Raw genomic sequence first — 13,132 nt, forward strand, 5'->3', positions numbered from 1 at the left:
TTCATTGTTGGTGTTGCATATTGCACATTCTATGGGTGTTGACAAATTTATAATGATATATCATTTATATGGTGTCATAAAGAATAATTTCCCTACCCTAAATATCTTCTGTGCTCTACCTATTAATCTCTTCCTCCTCCACCCCTGACAATCACTGATATTTTTATTCTCTCCATAGTTTTGTCTTTTCCAGAATATCTTATAGTTGAAATCATATAATATGTAGCATTTACAGATTGAATTTTTCATCTAGTAATATATATATATTTGTTTCCTCTACATATTCCTCTATATATTTGTTCCTGACTTTGTAGTTAATTTCTTTTTCCTGTTGAATAATCTGTTTTCTGCATGTGGCACACTTTATTCATTGACTGAAGGACATACTGGTTGCTTCCATGTTACGGTAATTATGAGTAAAGCTCTTATAAACATCCATATGCAGATTTTTGTGTAGGCATATTTTCAATTCCTTTGGATAAATAGCAAAAAGCTTGATTGGTGGACTTTATGTTAAAATTGTATTTAGTTTTGTAAGAAACTGCCAAATTCTCTTCCATGTTGTCTATACTATTTTGTTTTCTTGCTGGCAAAGAGTGACAGTTCCTGTTTTACTGCACATCCTCCCAAGGATTTGATGTTATTGGTTGATAGTGCTCTGATTTGGCCATTTCTTTAACAATGTCTTATACTTTTCATTATATAGGTCTTTTGTCTGCTCTGTTATGGTCATTATTTTGATACTATTGTAAATGGGATTATGTTCTTGATTATGTTCTTTGTTGTTTGCTTTTAGGAACACAACTGATTTTGACAAAATGATTTTGCAACTGCCACTTTACTGTGTTGATCCATTACTTCAATTAGTTTTTACTAGAGTCTTTAGGTATCATGTCATGTCTTCAGACAATAATGATAGTTTTACTTATTTCTGAATTTGGATACCATTTATGTCTCTTTGGTCGAATTGCTCTAGCTATGATTTCCAGTGCTATGTTGAATAGTAGTGATGAAATGGTACAGTCTTGTCTTGTACCGATCTTGATGGAATTGAGTGTCCTGAGATAACCTGCACATATAATGTCCAGTTAATCTAGTTAATCTGTAACAAAGGAACCAAGATCATACGCTGGTGAAAAGAAAGTCTCTTAAACCAATGGTGTTAGGAAAACTGGACAGTCACATAGAAAAGAATGTAACCTGGATCACCATCTCACATTTCATGCAAAAATAAATTTAGTGGACTCAGACATGGGTGCAAAACATGAAATAACACAATACATTGAAGAAAACAAAGGGAAAACACCCTACCAATTGGCCTCAGTGATGTCCTTGGGGATTCATCTCTAACAGCAAGTGAAATGAAAATAAATATAAACAAGTGGGGCTACCTCAATCTAAAAAGCTCTTTACAGGGCCTCTCCGGTGGCGCAGCGGTTGAGCGCTGGGTTGCGAAGCTGCCCGCGGCCTCTGCAGCGCCGGTTCGATCCCCGGCTGCTCCCCGGCCACCAGAGGAGGGTCCCACATGGCGCGCAGACCTCTCCTGCCGCCCGCTGCTCCCCTCAGCAGTGTACTTCGGTCCTTCTCCCTGCTCTGCTCCCTGCTCTGGCTCTGGTGAATTCTCTCACCCTCCCGTGCTTCTGACTGTACCCAGTGCATGTATAAACAAAAAAACAAACAAACAAATAAATAAAAATCATAAATAAATAAAAAAATACACGCCTCTAAAAAAAAAAAAAAAAAAAAAATAAAAAGCTCTTTACAGTGAAAAAAAAAAAACAACTTACACTGAAACAAAAAGACACTCTACTGCATGTGAAAAAATATTTATATATCATACATCTGACAAGGGACTGACATCCAAGATATATAAAGAACTCAGGGCCTCCCTGGTGGTTCAAGGAGTTAAGCACTGCTCTATGAAGCAGTTCTCAGCCTCTGCAGCACGAATTCAATCCCTGGCCAGGGAGAAACCCACATGGCGAGCAGACCTCTCCTGTCTCACCTGCTGCTCCCCTCAGCAGTGTATTTCAGTAGATCTGCCTGTTCTGTTCCCCACTCTGTCTCTGGTGAATCCTCTCAGCACCACCCCAACCCCCCCCCGCATCTCTGGCCTGTACCCCAGCTCTTGTACACATAAATAAATAAATCTTTAAAAAAAAAAGAGCACACACAACTCAACAAAATGAAACCACATAACCCCATTACAAAATGGACAGAGGAGCTAAACAGACAATTCTCCAAAGAAGACATACAGGTGTCAATAGGCACTCGAGACAAATGCTCATCACTTATCATTAGGGAAATGCAAAGCAAAACCATAGTGAGATACCATCTGATACCTGTGAGAATGACTCATATCAAAAAGTGCTAGTGAGCTATGGATCAAAATGAACCCTCTTAGACCGTGCTGGGAATGTAAACTGCCCCTATAATGAACAGAATAGAGACTCCAATGTATTCTTCTTTCTGAAGAATTAAAAAACAATAATTCAAAAGGATATATGCATCCATGTGTTCATTGCAGCACTATTTATAATAGCCAAGTTATAGAAACAACTTTAAATTTTCAAGGACTAATGAATGGATTAGAAAGAGGTGGTATATATACATGATAGAATATTACTCAGTAATAAAAAAGGATGGCTATTGTATGGTATCACTTATATATGTAATATAGAGAAACCAAACAAAGGGTGAGACAAAGAAAAACTTTTAAATCAACCCTTGATAGCTGACCATAGAATTGGAACATCCATGGGGGAAGGGAGCAGCAAGATGTGGAGAGAACACAATGGACTATGGGTACTTTGGTGGTGGGTGCTGACAGTGACGATATCTGAGGAGATTATATACTTCCAAAATAGTAACAATGATGTAAACCAATGGTACATTAATAAAAAAATTAGAAAAAAATGATTTCTTGCCATTTACAACAATGTGGATGGAAGTAGAGGGGATAATGCTAAATGATAGACGTTGGAAGCAAAAATACTGGTGTCACTTATCTATGGAATATAGAGAAACAAACAAAAGGGTCAGACAAAAATCAATCCAATAAAAATCCTTTAGAAAACTGACTGTAGAGTTTAGGTTATTAAAGGGAGAGGGGAAGATCAAAATGAGCGAAGGGACAGTGAACTAGGGTGGGACTGTGGGTGCTTGATGGTGAGTATATTGTGGTGACATGTATCTGAGGTGAAGAGGTCCTTTTTGAAACCAACCTGTTTCAAGTACACCTTACCAAATGTTTTTTTCATGAACCATGCCTTTTTTATTTTAAAAGATTTATTTATTTATTTATACAAGAACTGGGGTACAGGGCAGAGGTGTAGGGGGTGAGAAGATTCACCAGAGACAGAGTGGGGAACAGAACAGGCAGATTGACTGAAATGCACTGATGAGGGGAGCAGTGGGCAATTCAGGAGAGGTCTGCTGTGCCATGTGGATAGCTCCCTGCCTAGGGATCTAACTCATGCTCCAGTGTCTGTGGATAGCTTCATAGGTTGCATCTCAAACCCTTGTGCCTCCAGGGAGGCCCACATGCCTTTGTTTCTATATCTCAAAAGTCATCACCATAGCCAGGGTCATCTTGATTTTCTCTTGTATTGTCTTCTTTAGAAGTGGTTGTTTCTTTTAGAGGAACGTTATATTTAAAAGTCAATATCTGTGTATTCTTTTCTATTAAAGTGCTACTTTTTCTAGCCTATATCAACAGTCAGAGTTGGGGAAATGTATTCACACACATTTACATCAGTCTAGCTATGTCTCTCTGCCTATCTATTGACAATAATGAGTTCACATTATGATTACATCAAATTCTAATCAAGCACTGCATAATTCACCCAGATTTCTCCCCTTTCCATATTTTCAACTTCCTTATCTGCTAGTAAATGGCTTCTAATGTTAAGATATTCACTCATTTGATCAGTTATCCTGTTTGAAACCAACCTTCCATGGCTGCCACTCCCCTTTTGTCAGCATAGATGTCTTCCTCACCCTACTTTGATTCTAGCAATCTGCCTCCGTCTTTCTCCCTTTATAAATATATACCTCATTACCTTTAGGACCCGACAACCTGTGTCTGGGTTGCCCCTCTATATTCTTCTCTATCTGGGTTGCTTCCCCTTGGAAGCCCCTCCATCAGCCCTCAAAATGTCCTCCTGCAGCCTTTGGTATATAGGAAAGTTTTTATTTAAATGCTGTGTTTAATTTATAACCAGTTAATTTCTGGTTAATTTCAAATCTATATAGATTTGATCATTTTTTCAGTTTAGGAAACATAATTTTATCTTCCAGTAGTGATCATTTTTGCTCTGCCCTCCTATATGTATTTAATTGAACTTTCTGTATAAAATGAGTTTCCCATATGATGCTATGTATAATGGGAATTTTCTTAAATAAAAAATTCTTTACAGTTGGGTATCTCTTAATTTAGGTTGTATGATTTGTATTTGAAGAAAAAAAGTTATTCAAATAAAAGTGTCCATAAAATCTATTGCTTAGTATTAAGATTTATATTTTTAATAAGATTTATTATGATTAATACATTAAGCTGTACAATACTATGAAATCTAAAAGAGTGATGGTCTTTAAAAAATATTTAAGAACCAGCTGCCATACTAACTGTATTTAAGCTTGGATTTATTTTCTTTACAGACTGTAAAAGTAGAAAATACATAATTAAACAGAATTATAGAATCAACTTTGATACAAAATCCTTAACCAGAAGGCGAGAGTTGGATAGATGGGGAGCCATGCTATAAAATCTGAGTACTGAGTAGTATTAGACAATTTTTGATTTATTTGAATTACTCTTCCAAAGGTATCAAAAGCATGACAAAGTGGATTCTAATTTTCCTATTCTTGCTCCTGAAATAATAATGAGTTCATTATGGCAGGTTTTTTTTTTTTTTCCCATTTTGCACACACGTATGAATTACCTATGTATGGGCTGGGAATTTGCATTTTAATCGAACACTCCAGGTGATTACAGATGCATGGATCTCACTTAGGAAACACTGAGACAATGTTTAAATAAATATTTCAAGAGTGTATTTTTGCTCCAAATGGAGACATGAAACAGAAGTATTTTCTCCAGTGAGGATATAAAAATTCAGGAATGGGAGGAGTCACCTGTATCCTATTAAATTTATTTCCAGAACAGGCTGTGGATATTCATCATCTCTCTGAGACCAAGAGTTAAGTTCCTATCATTTTTCAGGTTTTTTGTAAAATGACACCACATAAGCCAGTTAAAAGGAGGTGCAAAGCCACTGTACTTTGGGGTTACTTATCCAGTTTTCAGTGTTTAAGATGGTTTCTTTCTGGCAAGAATAAGTCAGATTTATCTGTGAATATCTACAGAAAGTGGTTGTTGCTTGGAAGCTTCTAAGTATAGCACATGTTTTGGAGGAAATTATTTGGTCATTTGGTCTAATGTAAAACTTAAAAGGTGGCCTGAAGTTCGCCCAACAATTTAAAATATATTGGTGCTCACTAGGGCGTAACTAATGCTCTACTTTCTCTGTTGGTCCCTTTGCTTTCTGTCACTTGTGAGGACCAGAGCTGTGAAGCTTGAGGCCACTCAGGTTCCAAATTTATGACAAATCCCCCAGGGCTCACTGGAGTGGCAGTAAGTTCTCGCAGTTTGATTTCCTTTCAACCATTGACTGTTAGAAAAGTAGCAACAAAGGCTCCCACGGAAAACAGCAATTCTGTTTCCTGAGTCTCTGCCATAGTCACGACTTAACCTCTTTTGTTCCATTGAATTTTTTTTGTTGAATAATTTAATACTTTTCTACATATATGATATAGTTTTCACAAGCTGCCATAATCCTTTAACTGTGTTTTCAGTGTAGCCATTGTTTCTCATTCTTCTTCCTTGTCCTCATCATCTGCCATAGAAAAGTTGATTTTATTTTTAAAGATTTTCTTACCCTTTTAAGTTGTAATTTTCATTTTAAGTATATGGAGTTTCAGTTAGGAAGTTTGATCTTTTTAGTAATATAGATATGTATTAAAATCACCTATGTTCACTGAAATATTATTTTGTGTTATTTTTGGTATCAGTTCAATAAAGTAATATTTAGAGAAAATATAGTATAGTCTATGCTACACAGTAAGTCATCCAAGAAGTGTAACATCATTTTTAATGAGGGAAGGAGGTTGTCAGGAGGAAATAATGTCTTTTGGGTCAGATAGAAACAGTAGCATCAAACTGTTTCGCTGTTCTTTGTGACTATATCCAGAAGCTGAGTAACTAACCTACAACACAGATAAAATCAAATAATCCATGATTTCCATTACCAATAGTATTGTTCTTTCTTTTGAGTATGTCTAAAACTCCATTTTTTCCCATTAATTTATCAAGTACTATGTGAATCAAAGACAGAAACGATCCATTGCTAAGAAATTAGGTTCAGAGCACCAATATTAAAGCATAGCAATTTTTATTATCACTATTTAAATATATTAATAAAGAATTATCTAGACTGTATTTCCCAATATTCAAATTATTTCAGACCATTTATATACAAATAAAGACTTTTACTCATTACACATTTTCTTATTGCTCTGGTTAGTGGCTTCATTCTTGGGCAAATAACACATGCCACCCATAGAAATTCTGGAATATATTTTAGTAACTCTGAATTTTCTACCAATCATGACCCATCTCTTGATTTGAGGCCCTCATGCTATAGGAAATGAAAACAAATGAGACTGAAAGGATTAGCGTGGTAAAAAGGAGAGCCAGGCCAAGTTTCTGACAGGAAGGAACTTTATTGTGCCTATTGTGGGGGAGACATGTCCTTTTATAGGGTTTGGAAAGGTTAGGAGTGAAACTGGGTATGCGGAACCGGAGTTGTTTTTGTTTTTTATATGTTGGCAGTTTTTGGTTGATCGCTATTAGATCCTGTTTGTGTCCGGTGGAGGCCTCTAGTTCCAGGAGCTGAGGCAACGGTGGAATTCCTTCTGCAGTTTCAAGGCTCCTCCTGTGCCCGCTGCCCGGGGCCCTCCCAAGGCCCCCTACACCTACCTTACAGAGATGATTTTGTATTTGTGGCCAGGAGAGTTGATTTCTAGGCATGGTTTAGCTATGTGTCCCAGTAGTGCTGTAATCTATCTGTTGGTTATTATATGTTTGTGACTTTACCCTGCACAGATGACATGCACTGTGCTGCCCTTCTGTGTTTTATTCTGTGTCCTGGGAGGTTGACTTTGACCTCTATGATCTGTGCTCTCTTGACCTGCTTTGACGGCTGATTTCCTATTGGGGGAGTTTGAATTATTTACTTTTTTTTTTAACTTTCCTTTTTGTTGTGGTTTTGGCACCTGTGGGTTTGGAGAGCGGGGTCCTTGGGTTCACTCTGGGAAAGGTTTCACCAGAGCTCCTGTTTCAGTGACACGAGGCGAGTTTCTCCATGAGACAGAGACGGTAGTTATATTTAAAAGCCAGGTTTATTAGAGAAGGGACAAAACAGTTAAAGACACTTGCATAGGCACAAGCAGGCAGGAAGAGCTGCCCCAGAAGGGACAGGTTTGCTAAAAGACACCTGCATGGTTGCAGGAAGGGCGGCCTTGACAGGTCACGGGCAGGCAGGAAGCTGCTGCCCTGCAGAGGGAGAGAATTGGTGAAAAGAGGCACCTGCATAGTCACAGGTGGGCAGTGGGATTGCTGCTCCAGCCTGTGCAGACACTGAACTGATAGAGTCCTCTTCTGTTTGGGAGGGGTCACTCCTTGTAAGTGGACAGTTGGTAAATTTGGATAACTATATAGAATTTGAAAGGGACTGGAGATTCTACAATGGGCTCAATCTTCGTATCTTTAACTTTGGGGTCTGTTGGGCTCAATCTCCATATCTTTACCCTTGGGCCTGTGCTCTAGACAGCAGTCTGTACCTGCTTGGATGTTATGCTTTGTAATCTAGGCACCTGAGCCTCAGGATACTAGCTTCCACAACTGATGGTTATGCTAAATCTCTTCTGCCCCTGCCTCCTTGTATGAGCCAGGTTTCTGGTCTTGTGGCCCCTCTTTTTAGTTTTTTTTCTATTCTTGTCTTCCATCACTTTTTTTTTTGGATCGTGATTACTAACAGTGATTACATGCTTCCATGTCTACTGCCGTGACAGGGGGCCTCTCATCTATACCTCCAGTTCTAACTTACTTTAGTAACAGTTTTTCCCTTTTGCCCTAGGCCAGGAAGTAACTATCTTCAGTTGCTTTTTTTCTGATCATTCCCTTTACCCTGCCCATCACTCTCCAAGTCATCCCTTATTAAAACATGTTGAATTGAATTCTGGTTCCTCCATAACTGACACAGCATGTAATCATAAGATGCACTACTTAACACATTTAATTGTCTAATTTCCATTCTTTGATTATAGATACAAGGTGGAAAAATTTAAGGAAGATTCTTAAAACATGATCTGTCTAGAAAGTAACTTATATTTGAAATAGCTTGACTTGCTTTCTACTGCTGCTCAGCTCCTGCTTTCTCAGTTACTGCAACCAACTCCTCAGCTATTTTATTTTTAGTGGCTCCCAGTAACTGAGTGTGTGCCAAGAACTGTCAGTGTGCCAAAGGGGGAGATCTCAGTCAGCACCTAGATTCAGGCTGATTGGAAGCCAGATCCTCAGGCAGCAGCTTTTAAACTATGCAAATCTATACAGTCCTATGGTACTACAAGTGTAGTTTCCACTGGTCACTAAATTCATGCAATCTAGAAGTGAGACCTGGATGGTGGTCTCAAAAATCAGGGCTGTAGAGGAGGGTACAAGTAAGTTCCTTTCTGAAAGATAACCATGAGCTGAAGCAAGGCAGAGGGAGAGCAATGATGACATTGACTGGCTTCCATTCCCTTAAGAACTTTGAAGTAGACTCCTAGATGTGCGGCAAACTTGAAACCTGCCCTCTCAGGCCATAGCTCCCGGAGGGAGCCTATTTCATAGAAAGACTGGGTGTGTTTTAGTCTGCAGTCTGTGCAGTGTCGTGAGTGAGTGTCGTAGCCAGCAGAGAACTGTTACTGATGGGGGCCCAGAAGCACAAGACCCTCTGGCCACCATGGCCAGGTGATCAGGGGGCATTATTTGGTGGCAGCTGCAAAAACCAAAGAATCAGACATAAAAAACGGGGGCATAGGAGAAAAAGCTCTCCCTCCAAGAATTACTGGTACTCTGAAACTTGATAGAGATGATAAAGATGATGTCCTTCTCTCTCTGAATATTCTAGCAGTCTCCTAGTTGTATGTTAAATTAGATACCTGCCCCTCAGGCTGTCACTTTAAGGTAAGTCAGTAAACTCCTTTTAAGAAAGTCTAACTCCTCTTAATGGGTTACCTTTGATCTGGGCCTTGGATTGGATGAATCCAAGCTCACAATTCCTTTAAAAACTGTATGGTTTTTGTTTTCCTTTTTCTCCAAGCTAGATTTTTTTTTTTCTTTTTTCCCCCAAAGGAAATCATTCTTGTGTAGAGGTAGATTTGGTTTGCTAAAGAGAGGAAGTAGGGTCAAGATTTTCCTGTATCACCATCATGAGTCTGACACTACTCAAATGATTCATAGGCTTCTCAGAACTCTTTTTTTTTTTTTAAAGATTATTTATGCATACAGAGCTGGGGTACAGGCCAGAGATTTGAGGGGTGAGAGGATTCACCAGAGACAGAGTGGGGAACATAACAGGCAGACTGACTGAAATACACTGCTGAGGAGCAGTGGGTGAGACAGGAGAGGTCTGCTGTGCCATGTGAGTCACCTCCCTGGCCGGGGATCAAACTCGTGCTGCAGTGGCTGCAGATAGCTTCGTAGTGCTGCGTCTTAACCCCTTGTGCCACGGGGAGGTCCTGGATTGCAATTTTTAAGAAATATTTAGGGAGCTTTCAATGGAAGTGATTCAACCTCTGAAGAAAGCTTAAAGAAATTCAAGTTAATCAATTGAAAGAAAATAGGAACATAACATTGCCTTCAGGGGTTAATGGGCTTTGAAGTTTCTATTTTCTTCCTTGAATGTAGAAGAGGGAATAGCAGTATATGTTAGTAAGAAAAGTATAAAAAAACACAGTTTCTATGTAGACACTTTTAGAATTCTCTTTTCTGAAATTCCGAAATAGCTGTAGCTGGAAATTTTTTCCAGCAATTCCCAAATTACATTCAATAAAAAACAGATTATTTTTTCCTTTAGAGGTATTCATTTTTCTAAGACTTATTTGCTCAAAGATGCTTGCAAAATATTTTATATTAGATCATCCCCCCCAATGGATTATTATTAACAACATGCATTAGCATATTGTAGGCTCTGAAAAGTCCTGGAAATAAAGGAACTTGTTGAAGTTTGTTTAGTGCTTAGGCAACAAAGTTTATTTACACAAGGGAAGAATATTTCCCTCATAACACACGTCATATTCTTTAGTTTACTCTAAACACCTGTTTAGGAGGGACTGGTTTAAAGCCTGGAAAATAATTTCCAAACCTACTGAGACCCATTGTTGACTTTTAAGATTAATTTAAGAAATGGCCATAAACTTGTGCAATTTGATCTAAGTGGTGAATGGGAATTAAATAAGATACATGTAGAAAACTATATGGAACAATTACCTTGAGGGTGAGTAAATGCTTTATGCTTCTCTTCCCATGAAATATGTGTCCTAGGATGGAGAACACATGGGGAAATGTGCTGCTTCCACATATTTGGAGAATTGAGGTTTAGTTCATATTGTTAAAAGCACTTATCCTGCACCTGTAAAATAATGGGTATTAAGTGTATGTTAAATCTTTGAAACCACCAGGCCATGCATCATGTAAATGCCCAGATGCCTTCTTCATTAATCTAATTTTAACATTTTGAAATAAACCTCAATAATTTTTTTATTTTTTTTTTTTTACAGATTGATCCATTCATGCATTCAAGAGCTGGGGTATAGGCCAGAGGCGTGGAGGTAGGGGAGTGAGAGGATTTGTCAGAGATAGAACAGGGAACAGAACAGGCAGAGGTACTGAAACACAGTACTGAGGGGAGCAGCGGGCGAGACAGGAGAGGTCTGCTGTGCCATGTGGGTCAGCTCCCTGGCAGGGGATCAAATTCGTGCTGCAGTGGATGTGGGCAGCTCCATAGCTCTACAACTTAACTCCCTGCACCACCAGGGATGCCCAAGAAATTTTTCTTATAGAAAGTCTAAGTGTATGCTAGCCATTTTAATTTAATCATGACACTTGTAGTCAAATTATATAAAATATGTGTAAACAGCAATTGACAATTCATTGCTGAGGAAATAAAAATGTTCTTGTAGGTTGGGAAAATGTCAATAAGTTTTGGGAGCTTAATTCTGCTATCTAATTTCCCCCATGCAATGATTTATGTTGAGTACTTTGTCAATTTTATTCATTTATTTATTTTCTTCAAATTTTATTAAAAATATTTGTTTACAACGGTATATAATTCAGGATTACAGCTTCATATCTGGACATGTATACATGCTTTACATATCATTTTTTGCATATAAAAAAAGATTGTAAGCCACATGTGGAATTGCTGATTAATGGGTAAGTGGATCACTCACTAAAATTTCAGGGAAAATTTGTTATATTAATAGATATATTGAATAATTTATTGTAATCATCAGAAAAATTAATTCTAGGATGATTATGTTCAAAGCCAAAATTTTAAATATTTTATACCTAGTAGCAATCATTTTTTATTACACCTATGCAGATAAGGATTTATTTATTTTTATTTTTAAAATTTTTTATTTATTATTTTTTTAAGCAATATTTGCTTCCTCCCACCCCTCAGGTTGAGTCCCCATAGAATTTCCTTCCCCAAGGCACCTATGCACCATCACCACAGTCTCCTGTGCTCCTCCCTCCCTCCCTCTGATCCCTCTCCCTCCTCTGCCCCTGCAGGATATCTCTGGTTTGTAATTGTCTGTTTTTGCTTTGTTGTGTTTTGTACTTTTATCATTTTTTTTTTGTTTTTTACACTGATGTCTTATTTTGTTTCCCTATGTTCCTGTTATAAGTGAGACCATCAATATTTTTCTTTTTCCTTCTGGCTTATTTCACTGAGCATAATTCCTTCTAGCTCTATCCATGTTGCTGCAAATGACATGAGTTTATCTTTTTTATTTGCTGAATAATGTTCTATTGTGTATATATAGCACATCTTCTTGATCTAGTCATCTGTTTTTGGACACCCCACTGATTATTTATTTTAAAGATTTATTTATTTATGCATGTAAGAACTGGGGTCTAGGCCATAGGTAAAGGGGGTGAGAGGATTCACTAGAGACAGAGTGGGAAGCACAACAGGCAGATCTACACTGCTGAGGGGAGCAGCAGGCAATAGAGGAGAGGTTTGCCGCACCATGTGGGTTAACTCCCTCGCTGGGGATTAAACTCAGACTGTGGTGGTGATGGCACTAAGACTTAACCCCTAGGCCACAAGGGAGGCCCCATATTCTTGATTTTAAAAGCATTAAATATTGAAAATTATAATGCTATAAAGAACTAGAAGAGATTTATATATATATATGAATATAAGGCTATTATAGTATATTTAAAATGTATAGATTGCTTCTTTCCCCATTGAAATACTTATTTCACTTATAATTTTCTCATATTATATTCATTCTAGGTTAAGTTGGTTTAGTTCTCCTTTTAATAAAGTAGATCACATTTTTCTTGTTTCTAGCTTAGAATAATGTATAATGCTCAGCGTGAGTAATATTCTCAAAGGAAAGAGAAAGTCCTACAGAGTAATTTTTGTAACCACGAATGGCTATACAAATGTCTGTGTTTAATAGTTTAAATTTCATTGTAATATTTTGGGACTTAAAAAAATGTTGAATTTTAGCATTAGATTCCAAATAACTACAAAATGTTTTTTTCATCATTATATTAAAACTGAAAAATTATATTATTTTTAGAAGGTGCTTGATTTATTCTTTTAATCAAAATTTTGTAAGATTTCTTGATAAGCATTATAAGATACACTATGACCTATTCTTCTAGAATTTAAGAATATTAGTAATTTGACTACAAGTAGTAGTAGTTATAAATCTTTAAAATTTATACTTCTGCCTGATTAATTATAGCATGACTTAACCACACTACTAAGATAGCACATATTATATATGT

At 37.4% G+C, this 13,132-nt stretch overlaps 1 protein-coding gene across 1 annotated transcript in view; it reads left to right on the forward strand.

Annotated features, from left to right (window-relative positions):
* Nucleotides 1-13,132, forward strand: part of NLGN1 (neuroligin 1) — an 882,121-nt gene that overhangs the window by 27,539 nt on the left and 841,450 nt on the right. The window lies entirely within an intron of this gene.

This window comes from Talpa occidentalis, unplaced genomic scaffold, assembly GCF_014898055.3.
Source record: "Talpa occidentalis isolate TD23 unplaced genomic scaffold, MPIMG_talOcc4v2.1 talOcc4.4, whole genome shotgun sequence".
In the NCBI taxonomy this organism is placed as follows: Eukaryota; Metazoa; Chordata; class Mammalia; order Eulipotyphla; family Talpidae; genus Talpa; species Talpa occidentalis.